Source organism: Lepisosteus platostomus, unplaced genomic scaffold (assembly GCF_059453375.1).
Source record: "Lepisosteus platostomus isolate fLepPlt1 unplaced genomic scaffold, fLepPlt1.hap1 Scaffold_107_H1, whole genome shotgun sequence".
In the NCBI taxonomy this organism is placed as follows: domain Eukaryota; kingdom Metazoa; phylum Chordata; class Actinopteri; order Semionotiformes; family Lepisosteidae; genus Lepisosteus; species Lepisosteus platostomus.
In genome coordinates, this window is record NW_028291488.1 from 135001 (window position 1) to 158576 (window position 23576).

Below are 23576 nucleotides of genomic sequence, written 5' to 3' on the forward strand. Positions count from 1 at the left end.
GGAAGGGTGGAGCTACTCAAGGCACTCTCTCCCCTATTGTTAAGTAGCACAGACGTGATAGTGGGAGGGGATTTTAATTGTATCTTAGAGCACACAGACAGGCAGTCTAACTCTCCGATAAAATTGGATTCCAGCTCACTGGCCCTGCAAAACTTAGTTCAAGACTTTAAACTCTCAGACACATATAGATGTATATATCCCACAACAGCAGGATATACATGGTCAGGGAGGAATAGCAGCTCCAGAATTGACTCTTGCTTTGTCTCAGAGAGAGTGAAAGTTGTTGGGGTCACTCTTCAGCCTGTCTTCTTCTCAGATCATCAGGCTTTAGGGTGTAGAGTGGAACTCCAGGGCAGGACTGTCTTTGGCCCAGGTCTCTGGAAACTCAACACAAAGCTGCTAGAGAACGAGGGGGTAGTATCCCGCTACAAGGAGAAACTATCACAGTGGCTGTCCTTGCAGTGTCTGTACGGGTCAGTAGGAGAGTGGTGGGAGGAGGTGAAGATGAGGACAAAGGTCTTTTTCATGGCTGAGGGAAGGAAGGCTGCTGCCAGACGGAGAGGAGTGCTAGCCAGGAAACAGAGGCAGCTGCAGCGTCTCTACACGATGCTGCACAGTGGCTTCGATGTGCTCGAGGATATCACCCTTTTAAAAAAGGACATCCGGAGCATAGCCGAAGAAAGTAGTCGAGGAGTGCTGTTAAGAAGCAGAGTGCAGTTCTTGGAAGAAAATGAGAAGTGTACTCGCCTCTTTTTCAGGAAAGTGGTAGGCTCCAAGTCTGTCATGGAAAGTGTAGTTGATGAGGAGGGACAAGAGAGAACAGAGCCGAGTGCTATCCTCTCCTGCACCGAGGCCTTCTACTCAAGACTGTACAGCTCTACAGAGGTAAAGGATGAAGAAATTCATTTTTTTACCTCAAAGCTAGAAAACGTTTTGAGTGAAGAAGATAGGGAAGTACTTGAGAGGGATTTGACAGTAGAAGAGCTGAGACAGGCTATGGAGAGCTTACAGAAGGGGAAAACTCCGGGTGCTGACGGGCTCCCTAAAGAATTTTATTGCACCTTTTGGGATCTGCTTCAGGATCCGCTACTGCTCCTATTCGAGGAAAGCTATAAGACAGAATTGCTGCCTGACTCCTTAAGAGAAGGCACTATCTCTCTCTTGTTTAAGAAAGGAGCAAAGAATGACATAAAGAACTGGAGACCCCTCAGCCTGTTAGGCGTGGACACTAAGATCCTGTCCAAAGCCCTTTTCCTGCGCCTACAAAATGTAGTGGCCTCACTGGTAGGGAAAGAACAGACTTGTGGGATAGCAGGACGCCTGATGAGCGACAACCTGGCCTTGTTGAGGGATGTCTGTCTGTACTCAGAGGATCGCTCCCTCCCTCTGTGCATTTTAGGTGTAGACCTAGAAAAGGCCTTTGACCGCCTAAACCGGCAGTACTTAACATCGGTACTTGAGCACATGAAGTTTGGCCCCATCATGAGAAAGTGGATTAACCTGCTGTACACAGGTAGCAACAGCAGAGTAATGGTTAATGGCAATAGATCACGCCCCTTTGAAGTCTGTTCAGGGGTGAGGCAGGGCTGCCCATTATCCCCCTTGTTATTCGTTTTGGCTATGGAGCCCTTAGCCTGTGCCTTGCGCCAGGATCAGGCCATTAATGGGATACCAGTGCCTGGAAGTGGGGGAGGAGAGGTAAAGACATCTCTATACATGGATGACGTCACCCTGCTCCTCTCTGACAATGCCTCAATTAGCAGAGCTCTGCAGTGCTGTGATCGTTTCTCCTTGGCTTCCTCTGCAAAAATTAACAAATCTAAGAGTGAGATTTTTTATCAGAACTGGAGGGAGCCAAAAGAAGGACATGATCTCAGGCTGCAAGAGAAGAGAATTAAGGTCCTGGGGGTGTATTTTGGAGAAGAGATGGGAACAGTAAATTGGCAGAACAAATTGCCAATCTTAAACAAAAAACTGATACAATGGAAGGACCGAGACCTCACCATGACAGGGAAGCTGCTGGTCATCAAAGCCGAGCTCTTGCCTGTCTTGATTTTTCTGGCTTCTACCTTCCCAATCCCACACCGTGTTGCGGCGGTGCTGAGGAGATTGATGTTTCAATTTCTATGGGGTGGAAAGCAGGAAAGACTCAGAAGGGAAATAATGTACAGGCCGCTACCCTCAGGGGGGAAGTCTGTCCCAGATATTGCTACGAAGCTGCTGTGCATTTTCCTGGCCTCTGTGCTGAGAGGCTTTGCAACAGCACCTGCAGCGCGTACCTGGACTTATTTTTCCAGGCTCTGGGTAGGTAGGGAGGTGTTCAGAGTGTGGGGTGTCAGACCCAAGCTGGATGTCCCACTCTCTGACACATGCCCTGCAATTTATGGGACAGTTAAAAGTATTCTAAGATCTCACCCAATTGGCCATATTCCCCTCCGAGATGTCAGCGTCCAAAAACTGGAAGATTTCGTTGCACCCCAGAATAATAGGCAGACCCCTGTGGGCATTTTAACATCAGCCCAAACAAGGAAGGTGTGGAAACACACATCCTCTAAGTTTCTGTGCAACATTCACAGAGATTTAGCCTGGAGTGTCGTCCACCAGTGCTTACCGGTACGAACTTTCTTGTACCGTAGGGGCCTCACCCCCAGCCCTCGCTGCGTTAGGGTGGGCTGCGGTGAGGAGGAGACTGTGACCCATCTCCTGTGGTCCTGTTTTTTTGCTAAGGCCTTCTGGGCACAGTTTGAAGATTGGTTGCAGGCTCTCTCGCCCCAATTTACCCTGACCGCTGCTTTCGTCATATACGGCATCTCTCCTGTCAAACTTCCTCCTGACGTGTTTGACAGGATCTGGGCCGTGGTGAACAGTGGGAAAGACGCCCTGTGGAGACTGAGGAACATGGGGCTGTTCAAAGGCATCGAGGTCCCAGTCAAGGCAGCAGGTAGCCTGGCCCTGTTCATCACCCGAGAGAACTATTACCTCAGAGATCTGTGGAGAGAAGGGAGGGAGGAAGCAGAAAATCTGTGGGAAATAGAGAGCATAGGTCAATATCTCAAGAGACTGTGAAAAACATTATCATGTTTAAGTAAAGAATGTGATTTGTACCAGAAAAAAGAAATTGTTACTATGTAACTGTTACCGTGTCAAAATGTAATGAGATGTGATCATATATACTGTTTTAAGTATGTATATTAATGTAAAGCTTTCTGATTTGTGATGTCCTGTATTTTATTGTGAAAAGAAAATAAAGTTCTTAAAAATCGAAATCGGTTCACCCAGGGCGAGGCTCGGCCATTGCACTCCGGCTGTGCTGACCCCTGCGAATTCCCCAAATGTGGGAATCTCGACTGCATAATTTCTGGTAGTGGGGGACTGCGTTAGGACACCACGAGCTGCGTGGCTGCGGAAGGATCCCGGTTCGACAGGAGTGGACGCCGCTGCTGGTTCTCGCTGGCTTTTAGTTAGGGGTCCGGAGAAGCATCTCAAGCTAGTTCCACTACTCCTTCCGGACGTTCATTCCCTTTTCAAAGTCAGTCGTTTTGCTGTAGTCTGCGTTCTTTAGGCTGATTATCGAGGTTAGCCTTTATTTGGTCATGGGGGGCCTCGGTACTGTATGCTGAGTCTAAAGACAGTTTCACCCGTTTTCTGATTGCTCAGTTCTGTACCAGTGCAGACATGTCAAACAGTGAATGGCTGTACCTCTATTGTATCCGTGCTCAATGAATGAAATCGGTAACAAATGAATATATGTCTAGTTATACGAAAAACGAGTGGTTTATCGACTCATCTTCATTTGCAGATTTAGAGGCAGCTTCGATATTCGTTTAACAGACGGGTTTTTTTTTTGAATATGGGTCACACACATGCCACAGCAACAAAACATCTCTAGAGATGAGGCTATAGATCACCTTTCCATCCTGCAGGTTTTCCTCCCAAAGCCTACGGCACCAACGGCGACCCCTGCTGGCCGGGAGAGCAAAAGCTTACAGCACCTGGTATTCCCAGGCGGTCTCCCATCCAAGTACTAACCAGGCCCAACCCTGCTTAGCTTCCGAGATCAAGGTGTGTTCAGGGTGGTGTGGCCGTAAGCGAAAGCCCTGGCGCCTGACTCGCTACTTGAAGCTGTGTGTGGCGGGGGCTCCGTGCCCCCCGAGCGGGACTGAAGGATCGTTCGTGTGCAACTCTTTGGAAAGGAGCTGCTTTCCAAATCGCATTGCGTGCCTGGATGTTGGCGAATGCGCTCCCTTGTGTTGGCTCGTCCCGCACTGGAGGAGGACAAACAATCTGCACGGAGGAGCACCAGGCAAGTCTTCAGTGCACAGCACTCTGGAAACATTTCGGGGCTGTCGCGTGTTTATTTCAGCACGTAAAGCGCACCGGTCCAACACGTCGGCCGGGCGCGCGGCGCCTCCGCCCTCTTGCTGCCCCTGCAGCTGCTTCACTTTTCCCTTTAGTTGCCATCGATTTTTTTGTAGTGCTATACATATACGATTGAGGTATCTTACAGTTCTCCTTCGAAGACCCAGCACTCTCTTTTCTTTTCCCAGTGTTACTCATATCGGACTTTTTAAACCTAAAAAAAAATCGTTTTTTTTTTCTTTCAATTATAACTGAAGTTTAAACAACTAGTGTTAAGTCCTTATTTTTCTGTAGTCAAAAAAAGCAAAAATTAACATTCAGGTCATGAAAAACTCAAAAAAAAACTCCCCAACCACTAAAGTTTACCTCCCACCTGAGCGCCATCTTGAACGCCCCTACCACCAGAGAATGCTCACGATTTCGGAAGCTGTCTCCGGGACGTGCTGATTCCACACATCCTGAATAAATCATGATATTGTTAGTTGCTGTAGCTAGACGTTCAAATGAGTTTCATGGCCAGATGGACTGTTTCCTCCAGCGGTATAGTATTGCAGTGAGACAGCACGATGCCTGCAAGACTATGTCACGCTAAACGCCACAGATTGTGTTTGTCCGTTCGTGTCAGTCGTCCTGCAGCCACGGGAAGTGGGACACAAACATGCTGCAATGCTTTCAAGACGTTAGGATTTGTTTGTGTAACATCCGAGAAGAGTACTTGTGGCTTGAATGTGAACTGTACGTGCCCGCCCCCTTTCCTCTGTAGTGCATGAGTTCCTCCCGGCATGCCCTTCGTCATTGTTCTGTCATCTTGTATTTAAAGGGTTGTATTTCTGCTGCTGAAAATAAGCAACGGTTTTCTCACAACGCCTTTTGTTCCCAACGGAGCCCTTGTCTGTCATGAAATTCTTCAAAACCTCAAGCTAGAAGAAGAAGAAGACGTCAAATATGAAGGGTTACCGCAACGACATGCCATTAGACGATCGATAACGATTTCCATAGGATCCCCGCGGTTGCCTGGCAACCGTCAGCTTTGCGCAGTGGCAGTATCGTAGCCTGTGAGGTTTAGCCGAGGCGCGATTATTGCTAGTTGAAAACTTTTCCCAATACCCCGCTTCCGCCGGTTTGCAATACAATCGGCGAAAGCAATTTTTGACAGTCTCGTCAGAGACTGAGCAAGGTGTTTAAAGACAGATTTGGTCATGGTGACATCATGATAGAAAGAAACGAGCTTGTTACGTCTCAACAGAAACGCTCTTTAGCTCTTTCAGCGTTATGCAGAGAACAGCGTCTGTCGAGATCACTTTTGAGTCAGCGCGAAACGCCGTGTGCTGTCAGTTTGATTTCATATTGCTTGTAGCGGCGCCTGGCTTTTGTCTGTCAAACGTTAGGTTGCGCTTCTTCATGCTGCATCGTCGGCATGAGTGGAGCTTTTTAAACGTCTGTACTTACTGCGCCCCATAAGAAATGGTTTGTCCCCATTCAAAAGAGATTGTGCGATGTCCTGCAGCGTTCGCAAAGCAAACCTTTGACAGTTTGAAAAGAGGAATTTATTCTGCTTCCTGTGCGTGCAGTAGTTACAAAGTTGAACGTCTTTACACGATGTGCTGCAGTTTTCAGTGGGCGGGCTTTGTCAGATGGCTTGGAAAAACGCACTGAGACATCATGAGCAGTGTCCTGCATGTTTTCTGTGTATAGCTGTCTTTTAACGCATACAGAATTCATTCGAAATCATTGATTTCTCCAATTAACAAGGGTCCCTTTTTGAACCTACCAGAAGCATTCTTTCAATGTAACAGATTTACTCCGGGGAAAGGCAGCATGACATTGAGAGTAGCTCAAGCTTTCAGCACCCGTATCGGACTGCGTGTATGCAGACACCGCTCAGAATCCCCTGTAAGATTCTCCTTCAATTCCGTTTTGCAGTGCTTTAGCTCTTTCAAAATGGCTTCGCTTTGCTAGTCACAATCCAAGGCTCATGACAGCATTTAAAACCAATCGCCACTGCGTTGGCCGGGAATCGAACCCGGGTCAACTGCTTGGAAGGCAGCTATGCTCACCACTATACCACCAACGCACACCCGCAAAAGCCCTGCAGGACACCACCAGAGAATGCTCACAATTTCGGAAGCTGTCTCCGGGACGTGTTGATTCCACAAATCCTGAATAAATCATGATATTGTTAGTTGCTGTAGCTAGACGTTCAAATTAGTTTCATGGCCAGATGGACTGTTTCCTCCAGCGGTATTATTGCAGTGAGACAGCACGATGCCTGCAAGACTATGTCACGCTAAACGCTACAGATTGTGTTTGTGTTGGACAGTTGGACCCTACGGCTGGTCCCTCGTCGACAACCTGAATAGCTTATTCAGAAGCAGTGCTGGACCGGGAACGAACCAGCTTCTTCCCAGGCACAAGAGTGACTGGTGAGGACTCGCGGTCACACTCTGTGCATAGAGACTTTCTACCAGCCAGCCGGACTGCTGGTAGATCCCCTCAGAGCAACGACTGCCCTGCGCGCCGCAGTCAGATTCCTCCGCCCGTCCTACTCCGAGCTGCACCTTGACTGGTTGGCCGGTAGCCAGAGGATGCCGGGACAACGCCCATTGGACAACCGCTGGAACAGAGGCTGCAACAGAGCCTGTCAGCTGGTTTGATGTTCGTGCCGGGAAATTCCAAATCCATACACAGTGGATAAGTAAACCCCATGTTCTACATTGCGTCTCGAGAATTCAATTGTACCTCAACACAAGTTGTTATCAATTTAATTCATGAGTAATGTATTTACTTCCGAGTTTAGAGTAACAGTGGGTAATAACACTGATTAGCGATTTGGTAACCGAACGATATATATTGACATATATTCTCTGTTGTGTATCTCTTTGTGTTTGCATCTCTTCGGGATTATATACCTTGTATATTGATAACCCTCACAGTAAGGTCTGCCACTCGTATCCAGGCAGACTAGTATATGTTTGGTGCACAATTTATATTAATAAATGTATCTAGTGTATTGAACCCCTGTGTGTGCGTTGTTAGTTGTTCTGACGATTGATTTTCTAAAAGCCCCAACGAACAACCTCGTGATTACTGCTACAATTAATAATTGTCTCAGTAAACCCATCAAACCATTACATTTAATGGCGTCCCTGGGTGGGCGAGTTTAGAATGAAATGAGAATCAGTCGCACAGAATAACTGATGTTGCTGTGAGTTCAAGTTCAGCACAGCACCGCGGCTTCTATAAGCGAATACCGGGTGTGCTGATAACTGCGTAAAGAAATCCCCCTGTTTTCTAGCGTTTAGTGTAACGTGTGCTGATTGGAAATCCATCTGCTCGGGTGTCTAGATTCCATACTGTATTTTGGAAAAAGAAAAAAAAAAGTAATACTCTTAAAGTTTCTCTGACGTAATGACAATGGCTGCTAAAATGTCTGAAGTGGAGTCGCTTATAAGTACTATTTCTAGCGACGACAATCCTGGTTACTGGAGTGGTATCGAAAAGTTGAACTTTGATGATATTGAGAAGCTGCAAGTAGATTTAGTAGCTAAGGTAGCGAACCAGCTTAACATAGGAGGGTTTGTGAACGCAGTTCTGGTCCTCAATTTCTTTTTCTGTTTCACCTTAAATCTAGCTAAACAGCTGGAACTGTCTTTGTCCGAGCTGACAAAGTTTCAAAAGCTTCAGGGAACGCTAGAAAGATATAAGGCGGAGCGAGTTGAGTTGTTGGATATAATCAGAGAAAAGAGAGTGAAAAATGAGGAAAGTGAAGACTGACTCAGGGAAGTTTTAGGTAAATTAGATGACTTGTCTGCTAGAGAAACTGCGGCTGAGGTAGCTAGGAGAGACCTGGAAGCGAGCTTGAAAGAAAAAGAAAAAGAAATTGAGAGTTTAAATGAGCTCAGCCAGGAAAGGCAAAAGGAGTCAGATGCTGCCGTACTGGAAGCAAAATAGACTAGATCCCACTTGCATGCCAGCCCACCTAGCAGCCCGGAGCGCTCACCCAGCGCGCCGGGAGGAGGTTTCTCCCGGCCAGGGTCTGTGGTCGGATCGGCATGGGGGGAGATCGCCGAGTCCTGCGCGAAACGCAAGGGCGAGTCAATTCAGGCATAGACCCCCTGCTCCTGATCACGGCCGTCTCCCTGCCCGCGGAGAAACCGTAAAAATTAACCTCCACTCCCTGAGGCAGTTAGCCAAAGATGTAGAAAGGTTTGACCCGTCAGTGTCAGGGAAGAATGTGGAGACCTACATCGATGAGCTGAGATATACTTTGCAGTTTATGCCCGAAGCGTCCGAACAGGAAAAGGCTATGTAAGTAAGGAAAACTACCAGCCGAGCGGTCCACGAGTGGATGTCTAGACAAGGACCGGAGGTCTGTAATAGCTTTGAGGAGCTGTGTCAGGCAATGATCGGAGAATTTTCGGCTTTTATCGATCCCATAGCTGCCGTGGCCACAGCGCACCATATTAAGCACGAAAAAGCTGAAGCCCCTCACGATTATTATCAGAGGCTTAGGCGTACTTATTTTGCAGGGCGGAATGAAGAGGGTTGCGAAGAGAACGTGAATTTCAAAGGTTTATTCATTGCTAATCTGCATCCCTCAGTCAGGAAAATGATTGTGATGCACACTGATGCAAAAGCGATGAAAATGGCTGACATTAGAAGGTTGGCTCAAAAAGCCTGGGGAGCTGAAGTCTCTGCTTCCTCAGAGCGAAAACCTGCTAAAACGGCTGTGTTCGCCACTAAAGCCAGCAGGGTTGACGACTCGCCTCAGCTCGAGGCAGCTGAGGTTCCTGAGCTCGCTAAGCCCCGGCGCAAAATAGGCTGGCAGGACCGCCCTAAGCGTCAGAGCCGCCGTGAGCGCTACGGGGAAGGCAAGGGCTCAGGCAGAGCCTATCATAAGACTGGACGAAGGGAGTCGACTGCAGCCCGCCTGGCCAGGCTTGAACAAGCCCTGCCTGAGAGATCAGGACAGGGTAAACCTTCCGCACCGAATGCCGGAAGTGTGAATGAGCTTAGGGGGACCACGCCCCTTCTCACTGGAGGAGGCGGGGATCCGTCCCAAGCCCCTCCCTCAGTCTATCTGATTGGGTGGGAGGGTTCCTGCCTGGAAGAAGGCTGTGACTCTGAGTTGGGCGCTGACCCCGCCCCTGAAGTCAAAGAAAAGGCAGGCTTCCAACAATTCTTAGGGAATCTCAGCCAGAAAGGCAAAGCAAGGCGTATTTATATCAAGGTTTCTCTTGAAAACGTCTTAGATAGAGAAGCACTGATTGACACTGGGGCTGAAATTAGTTTGATGTCAGCCGATCTACTCAGCGAGCTCAAACGAGTAGCGAAAGGAAAAGGCATCAGACTTAAGGTAGAACCGTGTAAGATAGATATTTCCAGCTATACCCAGGATCATGCCAGGATCACACACCGAGTGTGGGTGGCACTTAGGTTCGGGCCAATGAACGTGGTGCATCCTGTTTACATCTCTAGGTTAAAAACAGAGCCACTACTCATTGGCCAAGACCTGCTTGACAGGCTGGAGCCTCTGGTGTACTGCCAGCGTGGAAAATTGTGGGCTCAGGTCAAAAACCCTAAGCCTGTTGCACAGCAAAAAGGGGGATTCAGTGGTTATGCTGTGATCACACAGTGCCCACTGAACACTATAGCTGAGTTGGAGGTTCCTCCTGGTTCCTCTGGACGAGAATAAATGTCTCTTCTTGCTTTCCAAAACTACAGGGAAGTCCTGCCCAGGCCAGCACTCCCACGGTCTCCCAACTACAGGAGCAGTGCTCCGAGCAGCTGCTTGACCCGCCAGGTAAAGCACACCCCCTTTTCATCCCTGAAGAAGAGTGGATCTCCCTGTCCGGTAATGAATGGGAGTCCTTTCTGTGCACCCTGGTACCTCAGGGGGTCCAGGACTACCACCCCATGGTGGTGGGAGGGGGTCCAGGTGGCAGAAGTGCAGGTTGATGATGTAATTCTTAGCCTCAGCTCTGAGAAGTCCATAATCAGTGAAGGTCTGTTCGAGGACCTGTCGCGAAGCTGTCAGGTGACCCTGGTGACGCAGTCACAGGTTCTGTGGTGGGCACCCCCACCTCATAGGTCCATTTGGAGCAAAGGAAGCTGTGTAGCTTCCATCTCCATCGGAAAAAGGAAGTTTGCTCACTACTTCCAGGTAGCACCTCAGCTGACCCATTCGGTCTGCATTGGTGCAGACCTATTGGTTCGACTGGGCGCCCAGCTGGACACAGTAAACAGTGTGCTGTGGAAACGGGTGGACCCAGATGCCCACTCTCTAAGCGGTGACCCCGAGAACATTCGGTCAGGTCAGACGATTCCTCAGGCCTGCCAGGTAGTAAACGAATCGGACCTGATCGTTCCTGCGTCAACAGCAGGGTTTCCGGTACGCCTTGTCCTAAAGAAGGGACAGAGAATGGACGCTGAGATGGTTTTCTTCCAACCATCAGCTCAGTTTATCAGACTGAACCTAGCAGTCTGTTGTACCCCCAGACTGGAACGGAATGGCCGAGCCACCTGCCTGTTGGTGCAGAACATAGCAAAACAAGATGTCAAAATCCCTGCTCGCACTGACATGGGACTGGAATTGACAATAGTTTCTATGATTTCGAACTGGCCATCCCAGTACTGGGGCAGCTCCCTGGTCCCTTGGCTTCATAAAAGCGCCACTGTAATAAAGAAATTAAATCCAAAATCAAGAGGGCAGTTGCCTACTGAAATACAAGAAGTCATCAATTTTAACCTAGCAACACATTAAAGGCTGCATCTATACAAGTACGATTCTAGAAATGCTCACCAGATTACGTTTTAAGAAGGAACTGCGCTTCAGGTTCTGCCGAGATCTTAACTCGGATGGCAGGATTCAGAGTCCGGAGTGCGGACTGATTGCGCACGGAGGGTCCATATACTGTGGATCCCTCAGTGATCTTCCGCGTGTTCAAACAGCCAGCGTGTGACTCCCCTGTCCCCGTGACCTCATTGCTCTGCTCTCTCCTCTGTGCAGCCGAGCCCGATTCACGGTAAAGTGAAAAAAAATATGCCCTCAACGTGAGATTTACTCTGGAGCGAGGATAGATGTTACCTTTTTATCATTGAACAGGATGTATGTGATGTGGCGACTAGGTTCAATTTTGTATCCTCTTTAAAAGATTAAGGACTGGGGTGAGCGTGATTTACCACCCTTTCAGCTAAGAACCCGACTTGCGCACCGTTTAAGCTGCATAGACTCGGTCGTTTAACTCTTCTCCATTAGCAGGGTTAAGGTTAAAGAAAAAAAACATTGCTGACTTCTTTTTTTTTGCCAGCTGCTAGCGCTGATTAGCAAGGTTTGTATTTCATGTTTTGCAAGTTGCATCCATTTTAAGAAAAACAAGTCGTGTTAAAGACAGGAAATGAATACTTGCATTTAATTAAGTCTAGCCGTAGGCGGTTATCCACTGGGATTCAGACCTAGGGCCTTCTGTTTACTAGACAGGCGCTTTAACCAACTAAGCCACAGCGCCCCGTGAGTGCTGTCCTTTTGCAGCCACTTGGACACACCACTCAGACACATCTGCATTCGGTGTGTGCTCCGCCTGCTCGCTGAGCAAGTTGCCACCTTTACATACAATAGCAACATCGACACCAAGAGAAAGGATGACAAATGGCTTTTATCTGGAACTTTTCATGTCCAAGGAGCTCAATGTGCTTTCTGTGTACAACAGGGCCACTGAACTCCACGCTGGCCACTGAACCACAGCAGTGGCTTGCTGGCTTGACATCTCCCAAGGAAAATGTTGAAATCGCATGTGGAACAGGAAAATGACCCTCGAGTACGAGGGAAAAAAAAGAAAAAGATCATCTGGAGCGCGCCAACCCAGTTGGGACAGCCCAGTTTTGTTAACGAGGTGGCCGAGTGGTTAAGGCGATGGATTGCTAATCCATTGTGCTTTGCACGCATGGGTTCAAATCCCATCCTCGTTGGTTTCCATGTCTGTTTCCATTCTGTTTTTGATCCCTATTGCTCAATGCACAGTGAAAGCATTGCATACATGTGTCTGACAATGAGAAATGGGCCCCTGAGACAGTCATTTGCCTGTTTCACAAATGATCGTATTTTACTAGAGATTCTGTTTGGGATTCAGATGTGCATTCGGACAGCAATCCCTTTCAAGAAATGATACGTTCTGGATGAGGTCAAAGGTGCATCATTTGGACACTTTGTGGGCTTGAAATACAAAGAAAATCATGTTCTATGGTACAAGATAAATACAAAACTTAAGCTTTTATTATAATTAGATTTGTTTATAAAGCATAAGCAATCATTTATTACATTAATATATGTAAAAATAACATTTTAGCATCATACGTTTAGTATATTTAGTCCCTAATGCTGAAAGAAATGATCATAGAACATGACTTCTAACCTTACCTGCGGTGTTTTTGATCCCTATTGCTCAATGCACAGTGAAAGCATTGCATACATGTGTCTGACAATGAGAAATGGGCCCCTGAGACAGTCATTTGCCTGTTTCACAAATGATCGTATTTTACTAGAGATTCAGTTTGGGATTCAGATGTGCATTCGGACAGCAATCCCTTTCAAGAAATGATACGTTCTGGATGAGGTCAAAGGTGCTGGAACACTGTATTTAGGATGTGTTTGCAGTTATTCTGTGTTTCTAGCTTCAACCCAGTGATATATATATATGCTCACTGATTTTTTGGTACATGCCCAGGGCAATAATCATTATGAGGATTTATTTCCATATGTGCTAGAGGTAGTGTTGTGAAATTCTTCAACACACTGGATCGCAGGTTTAAACCTGCACTCTTACTCCTTAAATACCAACAAATGCAGATATGTAGCAATCATATTGTAGCTGACACTCATTTGCCTGTTTCACAAACGATCATATTTTACTAGAGATTCTGTTTGGGATACGGATGTGCATTCTAACAATCTCTTTCAAAAAATGATTTTACCTTATCGCAGCTTTGCCCCTCTTGCCTCTTTGGAAAATATCTCCATCTTGTGGTCGTTGTTGGTAATGTCTAGACAATATCTCCATCTTGTGGTCGTTGTTGGTAATGTCTAGACAATATCTCCATCATGTGGTCGTTGTTGGTAATGTCTTCTTATGCCCTTTTTTTATTGCAATTCTTTATTAGTTGATTCTAGAATCTCTACAATAGAGCTGAAAATATCAGTTTTGTAGCAGACAATATGACATTAGTTATAGTCCAATTAAGACTTTATTACCCTGTTTGTAACATAACAAATTAAAATTGATTAAAACTAAGTTTGGAACACCAGGGAACATAAAAAATGATTTTTAGGAAAACCATGAGGTTCTCTGTGTCCGATGCCTGCAAGGGGAGAAAGCTAGAATCCTTTGCTTTTTCAAAATTTGAAAATAAACATCATATAACAACAGCTTTCATTCCTAGGAGTGAAAAATAACCATTTTTGAAGACATATTAGTTTCTAAAACACTACAATAAAGTTAAAAACATCCGTTTTATATTACTTTTAGTATTTTTAGTGAAATTAGTCATTTATTGCACTATTTTTAATATAATCTCTAATTAAAAGTGAATAGAATTAAGTTTGGAGCAACAAGGAACACAAAAAAAAAAGATTTTAAGGAAAAAAATGATGTCTTCTGTGCCAGGTGCCTGCAAGGGGAGAAAGCTAGAATCCTACCCAGGCTCCTGGAGCTCTGTCCTGGCTAAAGGAGGGTGAATCCATCCCCTTCAAAGCTCCATGAAAAAATGATCATTTAAAATTTGAAAAAAAAAACATCATATACAGTGCCTTGCGAAAGTATTCGGCCCCCTTGAACTTTTCAACCTTTTGCCACATTTCAGGCTTCAAACATAAAGATATAAATTTTTTATTTTATGTGAAGAATCACCAACAAGTGGGACACAATTGTGAAGTGGAACGAAATCTATTGGATATTTGAAACTTTTTTAACTAATAAAAAAATGAAAAGTGGGGCGTGCAAAATTATTCGGCCCCTTTACTTTCAGTGCAGCAAACTCACTCCAGAAGTTCAGCGAGGATCTCTGAATGATCCAAAGTTGTCCTAAATGACTGATGGTGATAAATAGAATCCACCTGTGTGTAATCAAGTCTCTGTATAAATGCACCTGCTCTGTGATAGTCTCAAGGTTCTGTTGAAAGCGCAGAGAGCATCATGAAGACCAAGGAACACACCAGGCAGGTCTGTAATACTGTTGTGGAGAAGTTTAAAGCCGGATTTGGATACAAAAAGATTTCCCAAGCTTCAAACATCCCAAGGAGCACTGTGCAAGCGATCATCTTGAAATGGAAGGAGTATCAGACCACTGCAAATCTACCAAGACCTGGCCGTCCCTCTAAACTTTCAGCTCAGACAAGGAGAAGACTGATCAGAGATGCAGCCAAGAGGCCCATGATCACTCTGGATGAACTGCAGAGAACTACAGCTGAGGTGGGAGAGTCTGTCCATAGGACAACAATCAGTCTTACACTGCACAAATCTGGCCTTTATGGAAGAGTGGCAAGAAGAAAGCCATTTCTCAAAGATATCCATAAAAAGTCTCGTCTAAAGTTTGCCACAAGCCACCTGGGAGACACCCCAAACATGTGGAAGAAGGTGCTCTGGTCAGATGAAACCAAAATCGAACTTTTTGCCCACAATGCAAAACGATATGTTTGGCGTAAAAGCAACACAGCTCATCACCCTCAACACACCATCCCCACTGTCAAACATGGTGGTGGCAGCATCATGGTTTGGGCCTGCTTTTCTTCAGCAGGGACAGGGAAGATGGTTAAAATTGAGGGGAAGATGGATGCAGCCAAATACAGGACCATTCTGGATGAAAACCTGTTGGAGTCTGCAAAAGACCTGAAACTGGGATGGAGATTTATCTTCCAACAAGACAATGATCCCAAACATACAGCAAAATCTACAAAGGAATGGTTCACAAATAAACGTATCCAGGTGTTTGAATGGCCAAGTCAAAGTCCAGACCTGAATCCAATCGAGAATCTGTGGAAAGAGCTGAAAACTGCTGTTCACAAACGCTCTCCATCCAACCTCACTGAGCTCGAGCTGTTTTGCAAGGAAGAATGGGCAAGAATTTCAGTCTCTCGATGTGCAAAACTGATAGAGACATACCCCAAGCGACTTGCAGCTGTAATCGCAGCAAAAGGTGGCTCTACAAAGTATTAACGCAAGGGGGCCGAATAATTTTGCACGCCCCACTTTTCATTTTTGTATTAGTTAAAAAAGTTTCAAAAATCCAATAGATTTCGTTCCACTTCACAATTGTGTCCCACTTGTTGGTGATTCTTCACATAAAATAAAAAAATTATATCTTTATGTTTGAAGCCTGAAAAGTGGCAAAAGGTTGAAAAGTTCAAGGGGGCCGAATACTTTCGCAAGGCACTGTAACAACAGTTTTCATTCATAGGAGTGAAAAACAACCATTTTTGAAGACATATTAGTTTCTAAAACACTACAATAAAGTTGAAAACATCCGTTTTATATTACATTAATTTTTGTGAAATTAGTCATTTATTGCACTATTTTTAATAAAATCTCTAATTAAAAGTGATTAAAATTAAGTTTGGAACAACAAGGAACACAAAAAAAAAGATTTTAAGGAAAAAAATATTGTCTTCTGTGCCAGGTGCCTGCAAGGGGAGAAAGCTAGAATCCTACCCAGGCTCCTGGAGCTCTGTCCTAGCTAAAGGAGGGTGAATCCATCACATTCAAAGCTCCATGAAAAAATGATATTTTTAAATTTGAAAAAAAAAAAAACATTATAGAACAACATCTCTTGGTCCACAGAGTGCAAAAATCCAACTTTGAAGAAAATCCATTGACTGATCCCCGAATCCTGAAGTTTCTTCGCATGATATCGGGCTTGCAACCACTTTCTGGAAAATGATGAAAAATGCCAAAAATGAAAAAAAAGTTATCAATTCTAGAGCCTAAGAGGAAAATAAGACAAATGTATATCTCCAAATAATTTTATGTGCTTCAGAAGAGCCCAGGAAAGTTTTTTGCATACATGAAACCACGCCCGTTTGCACGTAAGCAGACATGGTTGCACACACGACTGCATGAAAGCACGCGTGCATGCAAAATCATCCTGTTAAGCATTTGAAAAGCCGCACCACGGCGCACGTGAAATAGCTCTTACATTAGTGGTCGACACAGGAATCGCCTTTTTATTTATGCTCTTACCAACGCGATGGAAAGCAAAACAAAGCAAAGCAGAGCAAAACAAAACGAACAAACGCAAAACCCTCACGTCCCGCACTTGCATATAACGCCGTTACGTGCCCAAGCGGTATTGTACGTCATCCTAGCACTGCACCCCGGGGCGTACGGTATATGGGAATGAGCACACGCCACGAATCGTCTGAAATCACTCCCTACAGCTGTAAGGCGCCTTGAAGCGTGCACCCCCAACATTCTTCTTTGCGCATCTGTGAAAGGTAAACTCTTGAGCAAACTCTGAACCAGCTCTAAGGAAACTAATCCGATTAGACGTTACTTTGACTCATCCTTTAACAGTTTTCAGTCTCTGTCTTTAAACACCTTGCTCAGTCACATTCAAGCCACAAGTACTCTTCTCGGATGTTGCACAAACAAATCCTAATGTCTTGAAAGCATTGCAGCATGTTTGTGTCCCACTTCCCGTGGCTGCAGGACGACTGACACGAACGGACAAACACAATCTGTGGCGTTTAGCGTGACATAGTCTTGCAGGCATCGTGCTGTCTTACTGCAATACTATACCACTTGAGGAAACAGTCCATCTGGCCATGAAACTCATTTGAACGTCTAGCTACAGCAACTAACAATAACATGATTTATTCAGGATGTGTGGAATCAGCACGTCCCGGAGACAGCTTCTGAAATCGTGAGCATTCTCTGGTGGTGTCCTGGAGGGCTCCCCCGGGCATGTGTTGGTGGTATAGTGGTGAGCATAGCTACCTTCCAAGCAGTTGACCCGGGTTTGATTCCCGGCCAACGCAGTGGCAAGTGTTTTCAAATGCTGTCACAAGCCTTGGATTGTGACTAGCAAAGCGAAGCCTTTTGAAAGAGCTAAAGCACTGCAAAACGGAATTGAAGGAGAATCTTACAGGGGATTCTGAGCGGTGTCTAAATAAATAAATTCACAGCGTCCGCGGATGGCATTTTGCAGCTGGAAGTAGATGTCGACGCTTTTTGCACACAGCACCAAAAAAGCGTCTTTTTTGAAGGTACAGGCATTGAGCATTGGTGGTTCATTGTTAGAACTCTCGCCTGCCACGCAGGAGGCTTGGTTTCGATTCCTGGCCAATGCAGTGGCTTTTGCAGCGAACGGCTCCATCACTTGCATCCCAACTTTTGCAACTCGCAACTGAAAACCCACTGAAGCTAAGCAGGTGTGAGCCAGGTCAGTACCTGGATGAGGGTGAGCTACAGGGAAAAACAAAGCTTCCAGCTGGAAGTGGTGTTAATGGGGCCAGCGGGGAGGCGCTCACCCTGAGGTCTGTGCGGGTCCCAATCTCCCAATATAGTGATGGAGAAGCTGTGTTGTAAAAGGGCGCTGTCTTTTGGATGAGATGTAAAACCGAGGTCATAGTGCTCTGTGGTCATTAAAAATGACCACCAAAACCTTTGACAAAAGCTCTTGGTAATTGATGGTCTTCAATAATGTTTCTCCTTTAGGTACATTTAAAATCAGCTGAATAATGCTGTGAAACCATGAAACTGCATGTGAAAGCCCGTACACTGAATTACACGGCTTTCTATTCAAAGGAGGACAAAAGAAATTCCCTGAGTTCGATTTTTTGCAGCACAGAGAGGGGCACTGTCACGAGGCCGGTTAGCTCAGTTGGTTAGAGCGTGGTGCTAATAACGCCAAGGTCGCGGGTTCGAGCCCCGTACGGGCCATGTCCTTTTCTCCTCTCTTACCAAAGCTGTTAGGTTCCTTTCCGTGGTGAGATGGGTTGTCCTGCAACGCTGCCACATAGTGCCGACAGACAAGAGTGTTGCGGGAGAAGAGAAAAGTGTTTGAAGATTTAAGAGTGTCTTAGGTGGAGCCAAAATCAAGTGTCACAAATGCAAGTGGGAAGATTTCCAATGTTTAATATGGTCAAAATAAGCGGAAGTTACCAGCTGGTCCGGCACAGTCTGCCATGCTTTTGTCATATACTGTAAAGTGGTGTCGAACTGGAGCCTCACCATTTGCATATGTGAGGCTCCAGTTATACATCGATTGTCACATTAAATGACAAAAATGAAGAGAGGTAAAGCAGCTGGAGAGGTTTTCTTACAACTTTTGAGCTGACACAGTTTTGGAAAATGTTTCCTTCACGCTGCACTGTACAATATAGGCAGCCAAGAGTCTCCAAAACAAAACAGAATTGACAGATAGGAGAAAATTCCCACTCGTCCTGAAGTTCCCAAAATCCAGCACTGAGCGTAAACAAAGTGTCTAAGTAGCGTGGGAATGTTAAACCTGACCCTAGCTGGAGTTTGAGCAATCCAGCACTGAGAGTAAAAAGATGAGTCAAAGTAACGTCTAATCAGATTAGTTTCCTTAGAGCTGGTTCAGAGTTTGCTCAAGAGTTTACCTTTCACAGATGCGCAAAGAAGAATGTTGGGGGTGCACGCTTCAAGGCGTCTTACAGCTGTAGGGAGTGATTCGAGACGATTCGTGGCGTGTGCTCGTTCCCATATACCTTATGCCCCGGGGTGCAGTGCTAGGATGACGTACAATACCGCTTGGGCACGTAACGGCGTTACATGCAAGTGCGGGACGTGAGGGTTTTCGTTTGTTCGTTTTGTTTTGCTCTGCTTTGCTTTGTTTTGCTTTCCATCGCGTTGGTAAGAGCGTAAATAAAAAGGCGATTCCTGCGTCTACCACTAATGTAAGAGCTATTTCAAGTGCGGCGTGGTGCGGCTTTTCAAATGCTCAACAGGATGACTTCGCATGCACGTGTGCTTTCATGCAGTCGTGTGTGCAACCATGTCTGCTTATGTGCAAACGGGCGTGGTTTCATGTATGCAAAAAACTTTCCTGGGCTCTTCTGAAGCACATAAAATTATTTGGAGATATACATTTGTCTTGTTTTCCTCTTAGGCTCTAGAATTGATAACTTTTTTTTAGGATTCTAGCTTTCTCCCCTTGCAGGCATCGGGCACAGAGGACCTCATGGTTTTCCTAAAAATCTTTTTTTTTGTGTTCCTTGTTGTTCCAAACTTAATTTTAATCACTTTTAATTAGATATTTTATTAAAAATAGTGCAAAAAATGACTAATTTCACTAAAAATAATGTAATATAAAACTGATGTTTTTAACTTTATTGTAGTGTTTTAGAAACTACTATGTCTTCAAAAATGGTTATTTTTCACTCCTAGGAATGAAAGCTGTTGTTATATGATGTTTATTTTCAAATTTTGAAAAAATCAAAGGATTCTAGCTTTCTCCCCTTGCAGGCATTGGACACAGAGAACCTCATGGTTTTCCTAAAAATCATTTGTTATGTTCCCTGGTGTTCCAAACTTAGTTTTAATCAATTTTAATTTGTTATTATGTTAAAAACAGGGTAATAAGTTTCTAATTGGACTATAAATAATGTCATATTGTCTGCTATAAAACTGATGTTTTCATCTCCATTGTAGAGATTCTTGAATCAACTAATAGAGAATTAAAATAAAAAAGGGCATAAGAAGACATTACCAACAACGACCACAAGATGGAGATGTTGTCTAGACATTACCAATAACGACCACAAGATGGAGATATTGTCCAAAGAGGCAAGAAGGGCAAAGCCGCGATAAGGAGATTGCTGTCAGAATGCACATCCGGATCCCAAACAGAATCTCTAGTAAAATATGATCATTTGTGAAACAGGCAAATGAGTGTCAGCTACAATATGATTGCTACATATCTGCATTTGTTGGTTTTTAAGGAGTAAGAGTGCAGGCGGTTTAAACCTGCGATCCAGTGTGTTGAAGTATTTCACAACACTACCCCTAGCACATCAGGAAATAAATCCTCATAATGATTATTGCCCTGGGCATGTACCAAAAAATCAGTGAGCATATACATATATCGCTGTGTTGAAGCTAGAGACACAGAATAAGTGCAAACACATCCTAAATACAGTGTTCCTGCACCTTGACCTCATCCAGAATGTATCGTTTTTTGAAAGCGATTGCTGTCAGAATGCACAACTGAATCCCAAACAGAATCTCTAGTCAAATATGATCATTTGTGAAACAGGCAAATGAGTCTCTCAGGTGCCCATTGCTCATTTTCAGACACATTTATGCAATACTTTCACCATGCGTTGAGCAATAGGGATTAAAGATACCAGAGGTAAGGTTTAAAAGTGATTCTGAGGTGCAACACATCAGCGAAACAGCTAGGCATCTGAAATGCGGGGTTTGAGAGCCCTTCAGGGAACACCGTACCCTAAAGGTACCAGAAGTCCACTAGTATAAGCATTAAGTCACTGTCAGCCCTGTTGCAATGTGATTGCTACATATCTTCATTTCTTTGGTTTTTAAGGAGTAAGAGTGCAGGGGGTCTAAATCTGCGATCCAGTGTGTTGAAGTATTTCACAACACTACCTGTAGCCCGTCTGGAAATAAATCCTCATTCTGATTATTGACCTGGGCATGTACCAATAAATCACTGAGTATATATATATATCACTGTGTTGAAGCTAGAGACCTGTATGTAATAATATGATGCTAAAATGTTATTTTCACATGTAAGAAAACCGGCTCAGGGACGCCAAATATGTAATGTTGCCATAGCAAAATTAAATGTAGTGGCTCTCTGAAGGCACCAGTTCTGTAGGGTTTGGGCATTTACTGAGACAATTATTAATTGTAGCAGTAAATCACAAAGTTGATTCTTTTGATGGCTTTAGAATCCAACCATGTGACATAACTCAAACAACGCGCACACACAGGTACTAATACACGAGGATACATTTATTAATACATAAAATATGCATGTAAACCTAACAGATCTTATCGAGAGGGTTATCAGAATACAAAAGATATATATTCAGTCAGTTACGAAGTGTTACACATATCAAGAGGACATACGTTCAGTATATCATTCATTAAGACCGTTTCGTTAATGAACTTGGTTATAACTTCTACATTAGATACTCAAACAAGTACATAACTCTTAGGAATTAAATTGATATCAACTGGTTGGGATAACAATTGAATTCTCGAGCTGTAATGCATTGAAGTTGAATACTCATCCAATCTTTGGGGATTCAGATCTTCCTGCGGGCACAAAGAAACAGTTGCAGGCTGTTGCTGTCCAATCCGCGCTCTCTGGCTCCGTGCCAGGCTGTGCTGTGCGGCTTGCGATGCTGCGCTGCTGATGCTCACTGTGGGCTTTAACTAGCAAAGTTTGTGCACAGGAGAAAAGATGACTGTGGGTCCCAGCAAGTCAGGAAGAGGACCGGTTCGTTTCTGATGAAGAGCTAGTTCTGAATAGTGATTCAGCTGTCCACAGTTCCGACCTGTTCACGAGGCCTGCTGCTGGTGCTAACCTCGGGTGGATCCTCTGGTTATTCTCTGGCAACCTCCGCTCTAGACTCTTAGAACAAAGGAAAGTTCTGGCACTCGGACACACTGGCCGTTCCGTGGTTGTCCGGGCTGAGTCTCAGGATGGTCAGGAGGCGCGCTGCAAGAATGTCCTGCCCTTGGGAGCCTTCTGCTCCTGGGCCGCCCTGCCCTGGATTTCTCCTTTGAATTCCCTTTAGAATTGTCCACAGAATCCTCTGAATCCTCCCTTCTGAATCTTACTGAATCTCACAGGCTCTCTGTGTTGCCTGTTTTTACCTGGAGGAACTTCAGCTCATTGATTGGCTGAAAGTTCCATGGGCATCAGAGTCCCACGTGGGTTACTCGGCCCTACCAGTCCCTGATTGATTGATCAAGGTGAGATATGAGTCACTTAGTCCTGACACTTAGTAATGCAGTCCAGATGTCCAACTGGCACTCCCTAGACAGATAGGCGCCAATGGATGACCATTGATCATGATAGCCAGGCTTAGCTAAGTGCATCCCCCTTTGGGAGCTGTCCTAGGACCTTAAATCACCCTGCATGAATAGTCTCTCTGTGGCTGCACCACAGAGATGAACAGAGAAATGGGGCCTCATTTGGGAAGGCTCAGAACACTTAATTCTGCCTTATTAATAAGCCTCGCCGCTACACACATATATTAATATAATAAATGATTGCTTATGCTTTATAAACAAATCTAATTAAAATAAAAGCTTAAGTTTTGTATTTATCTTGTACAATAGAACATGATTTTCTTTGTATTTCAATCCCACAAAGTGTCCAAATGACGCACTACATGATATAAGGAAGATTATCACATGCATATCGGTATTATCTTTCTTACGAAAATGCATTCCTTTCATTACCTTTTACTTTTTAAAATGAACTCAAATTGTGTATAATGTAATAATTTAAGTAGAATAGATTCTAATAATATAATGATCCAGTGTGTTGCACTACTTCACTGCTTCACTGCTCTATGCCGTCTGGAAATAAATCCTCAGACTGCTTACTGCCCTGGGCATGTACCAATGAATTACAGGAGCACATCTATTTCTCACTGCGTTGAAGCAGGAGACACACAGTCTCTGCAAACACATCCTAAATACAGTGTTCCAGCACCTTTGACCTCATCCAGAACGTATCATTTCTTGAAAGGGATTGCTGTCCGAATGCACATCTGAATCCCAAACAGAATCTCTAGTAAAATACGATCATTTGTGAAACAGGCAAATGACTGTCTCAGGGGCCCATTCCTCATTGTCAGACATATGAATGCAATGCTTTCACCGTGCATTGAGCAATAGGGATTAAAAACACAGCAGGTAAGGTTAGATGTCATGTTCTATGATCATTTCTTTCAGCATTAGGGACTAAATATACTAAACGTATGATACTAAAATGTTATTTTCACATATATTAATGTAATAAATGATTGCTTATGCTTTATAAATAAATCTAATTAAAATAAAAGCTTAAGTTTTGTATTTATCTTGTCCCATAGAACATGATTTTCTTTGTATTTCAAGCCCACAAAGTGTCCTTTGATCTCTATTCTGTGGTAATCCACGATGACCCCGTTCTTCAGGTGATTCATCATGTCCTCCCTCGCCTGTTGAGAGGCCACCTGATCTCTT

The 23576-nt window shown here is 44.7% G+C and overlaps 5 non-coding genes and 1 pseudogene across 5 annotated transcripts; 4 read left to right on the forward strand and 2 right to left on the reverse strand.

Annotated features, from left to right (window-relative positions):
• Positions 1-3980: 3980 nt before the first annotated feature.
• Positions 3981-4090, reverse strand: LOC148637757 (5S ribosomal RNA; annotated as a pseudogene).
• A 1295-nt stretch (positions 4091-5385) lies between these two features.
• LOC148637758 (U4 spliceosomal RNA) lies at positions 5386-5527 on the forward strand. Its single transcript, XR_015931253.1, has one exon. It is a non-coding gene; the product is annotated as a U4 spliceosomal RNA (small nuclear RNA).
• Positions 5528-6361: 834 nt separating this feature from the next.
• trnag-ucc (transfer RNA glycine (anticodon UCC)) lies at positions 6362-6433 on the reverse strand. Its single transcript has one exon. It is a non-coding gene; the product is annotated as a tRNA-Gly (tRNA).
• Positions 6434-12245: 5812 nt separating this feature from the next.
• Positions 12246-12327, forward strand: trnas-gcu (transfer RNA serine (anticodon GCU)). Its single transcript has one exon. It is a non-coding gene; the product is annotated as a tRNA-Ser (tRNA).
• Positions 12328-17311: 4984 nt separating this feature from the next.
• Positions 17312-17383, forward strand: trnag-ucc (transfer RNA glycine (anticodon UCC)). Its single transcript has one exon. It is a non-coding gene; the product is annotated as a tRNA-Gly (tRNA).
• An 830-nt stretch (positions 17384-18213) lies between these two features.
• Positions 18214-18287, forward strand: trnai-aau (transfer RNA isoleucine (anticodon AAU)). Its single transcript has one exon. It is a non-coding gene; the product is annotated as a tRNA-Ile (tRNA).
• The last annotated feature ends 5289 nt before the right edge of the window (positions 18288-23576 follow it).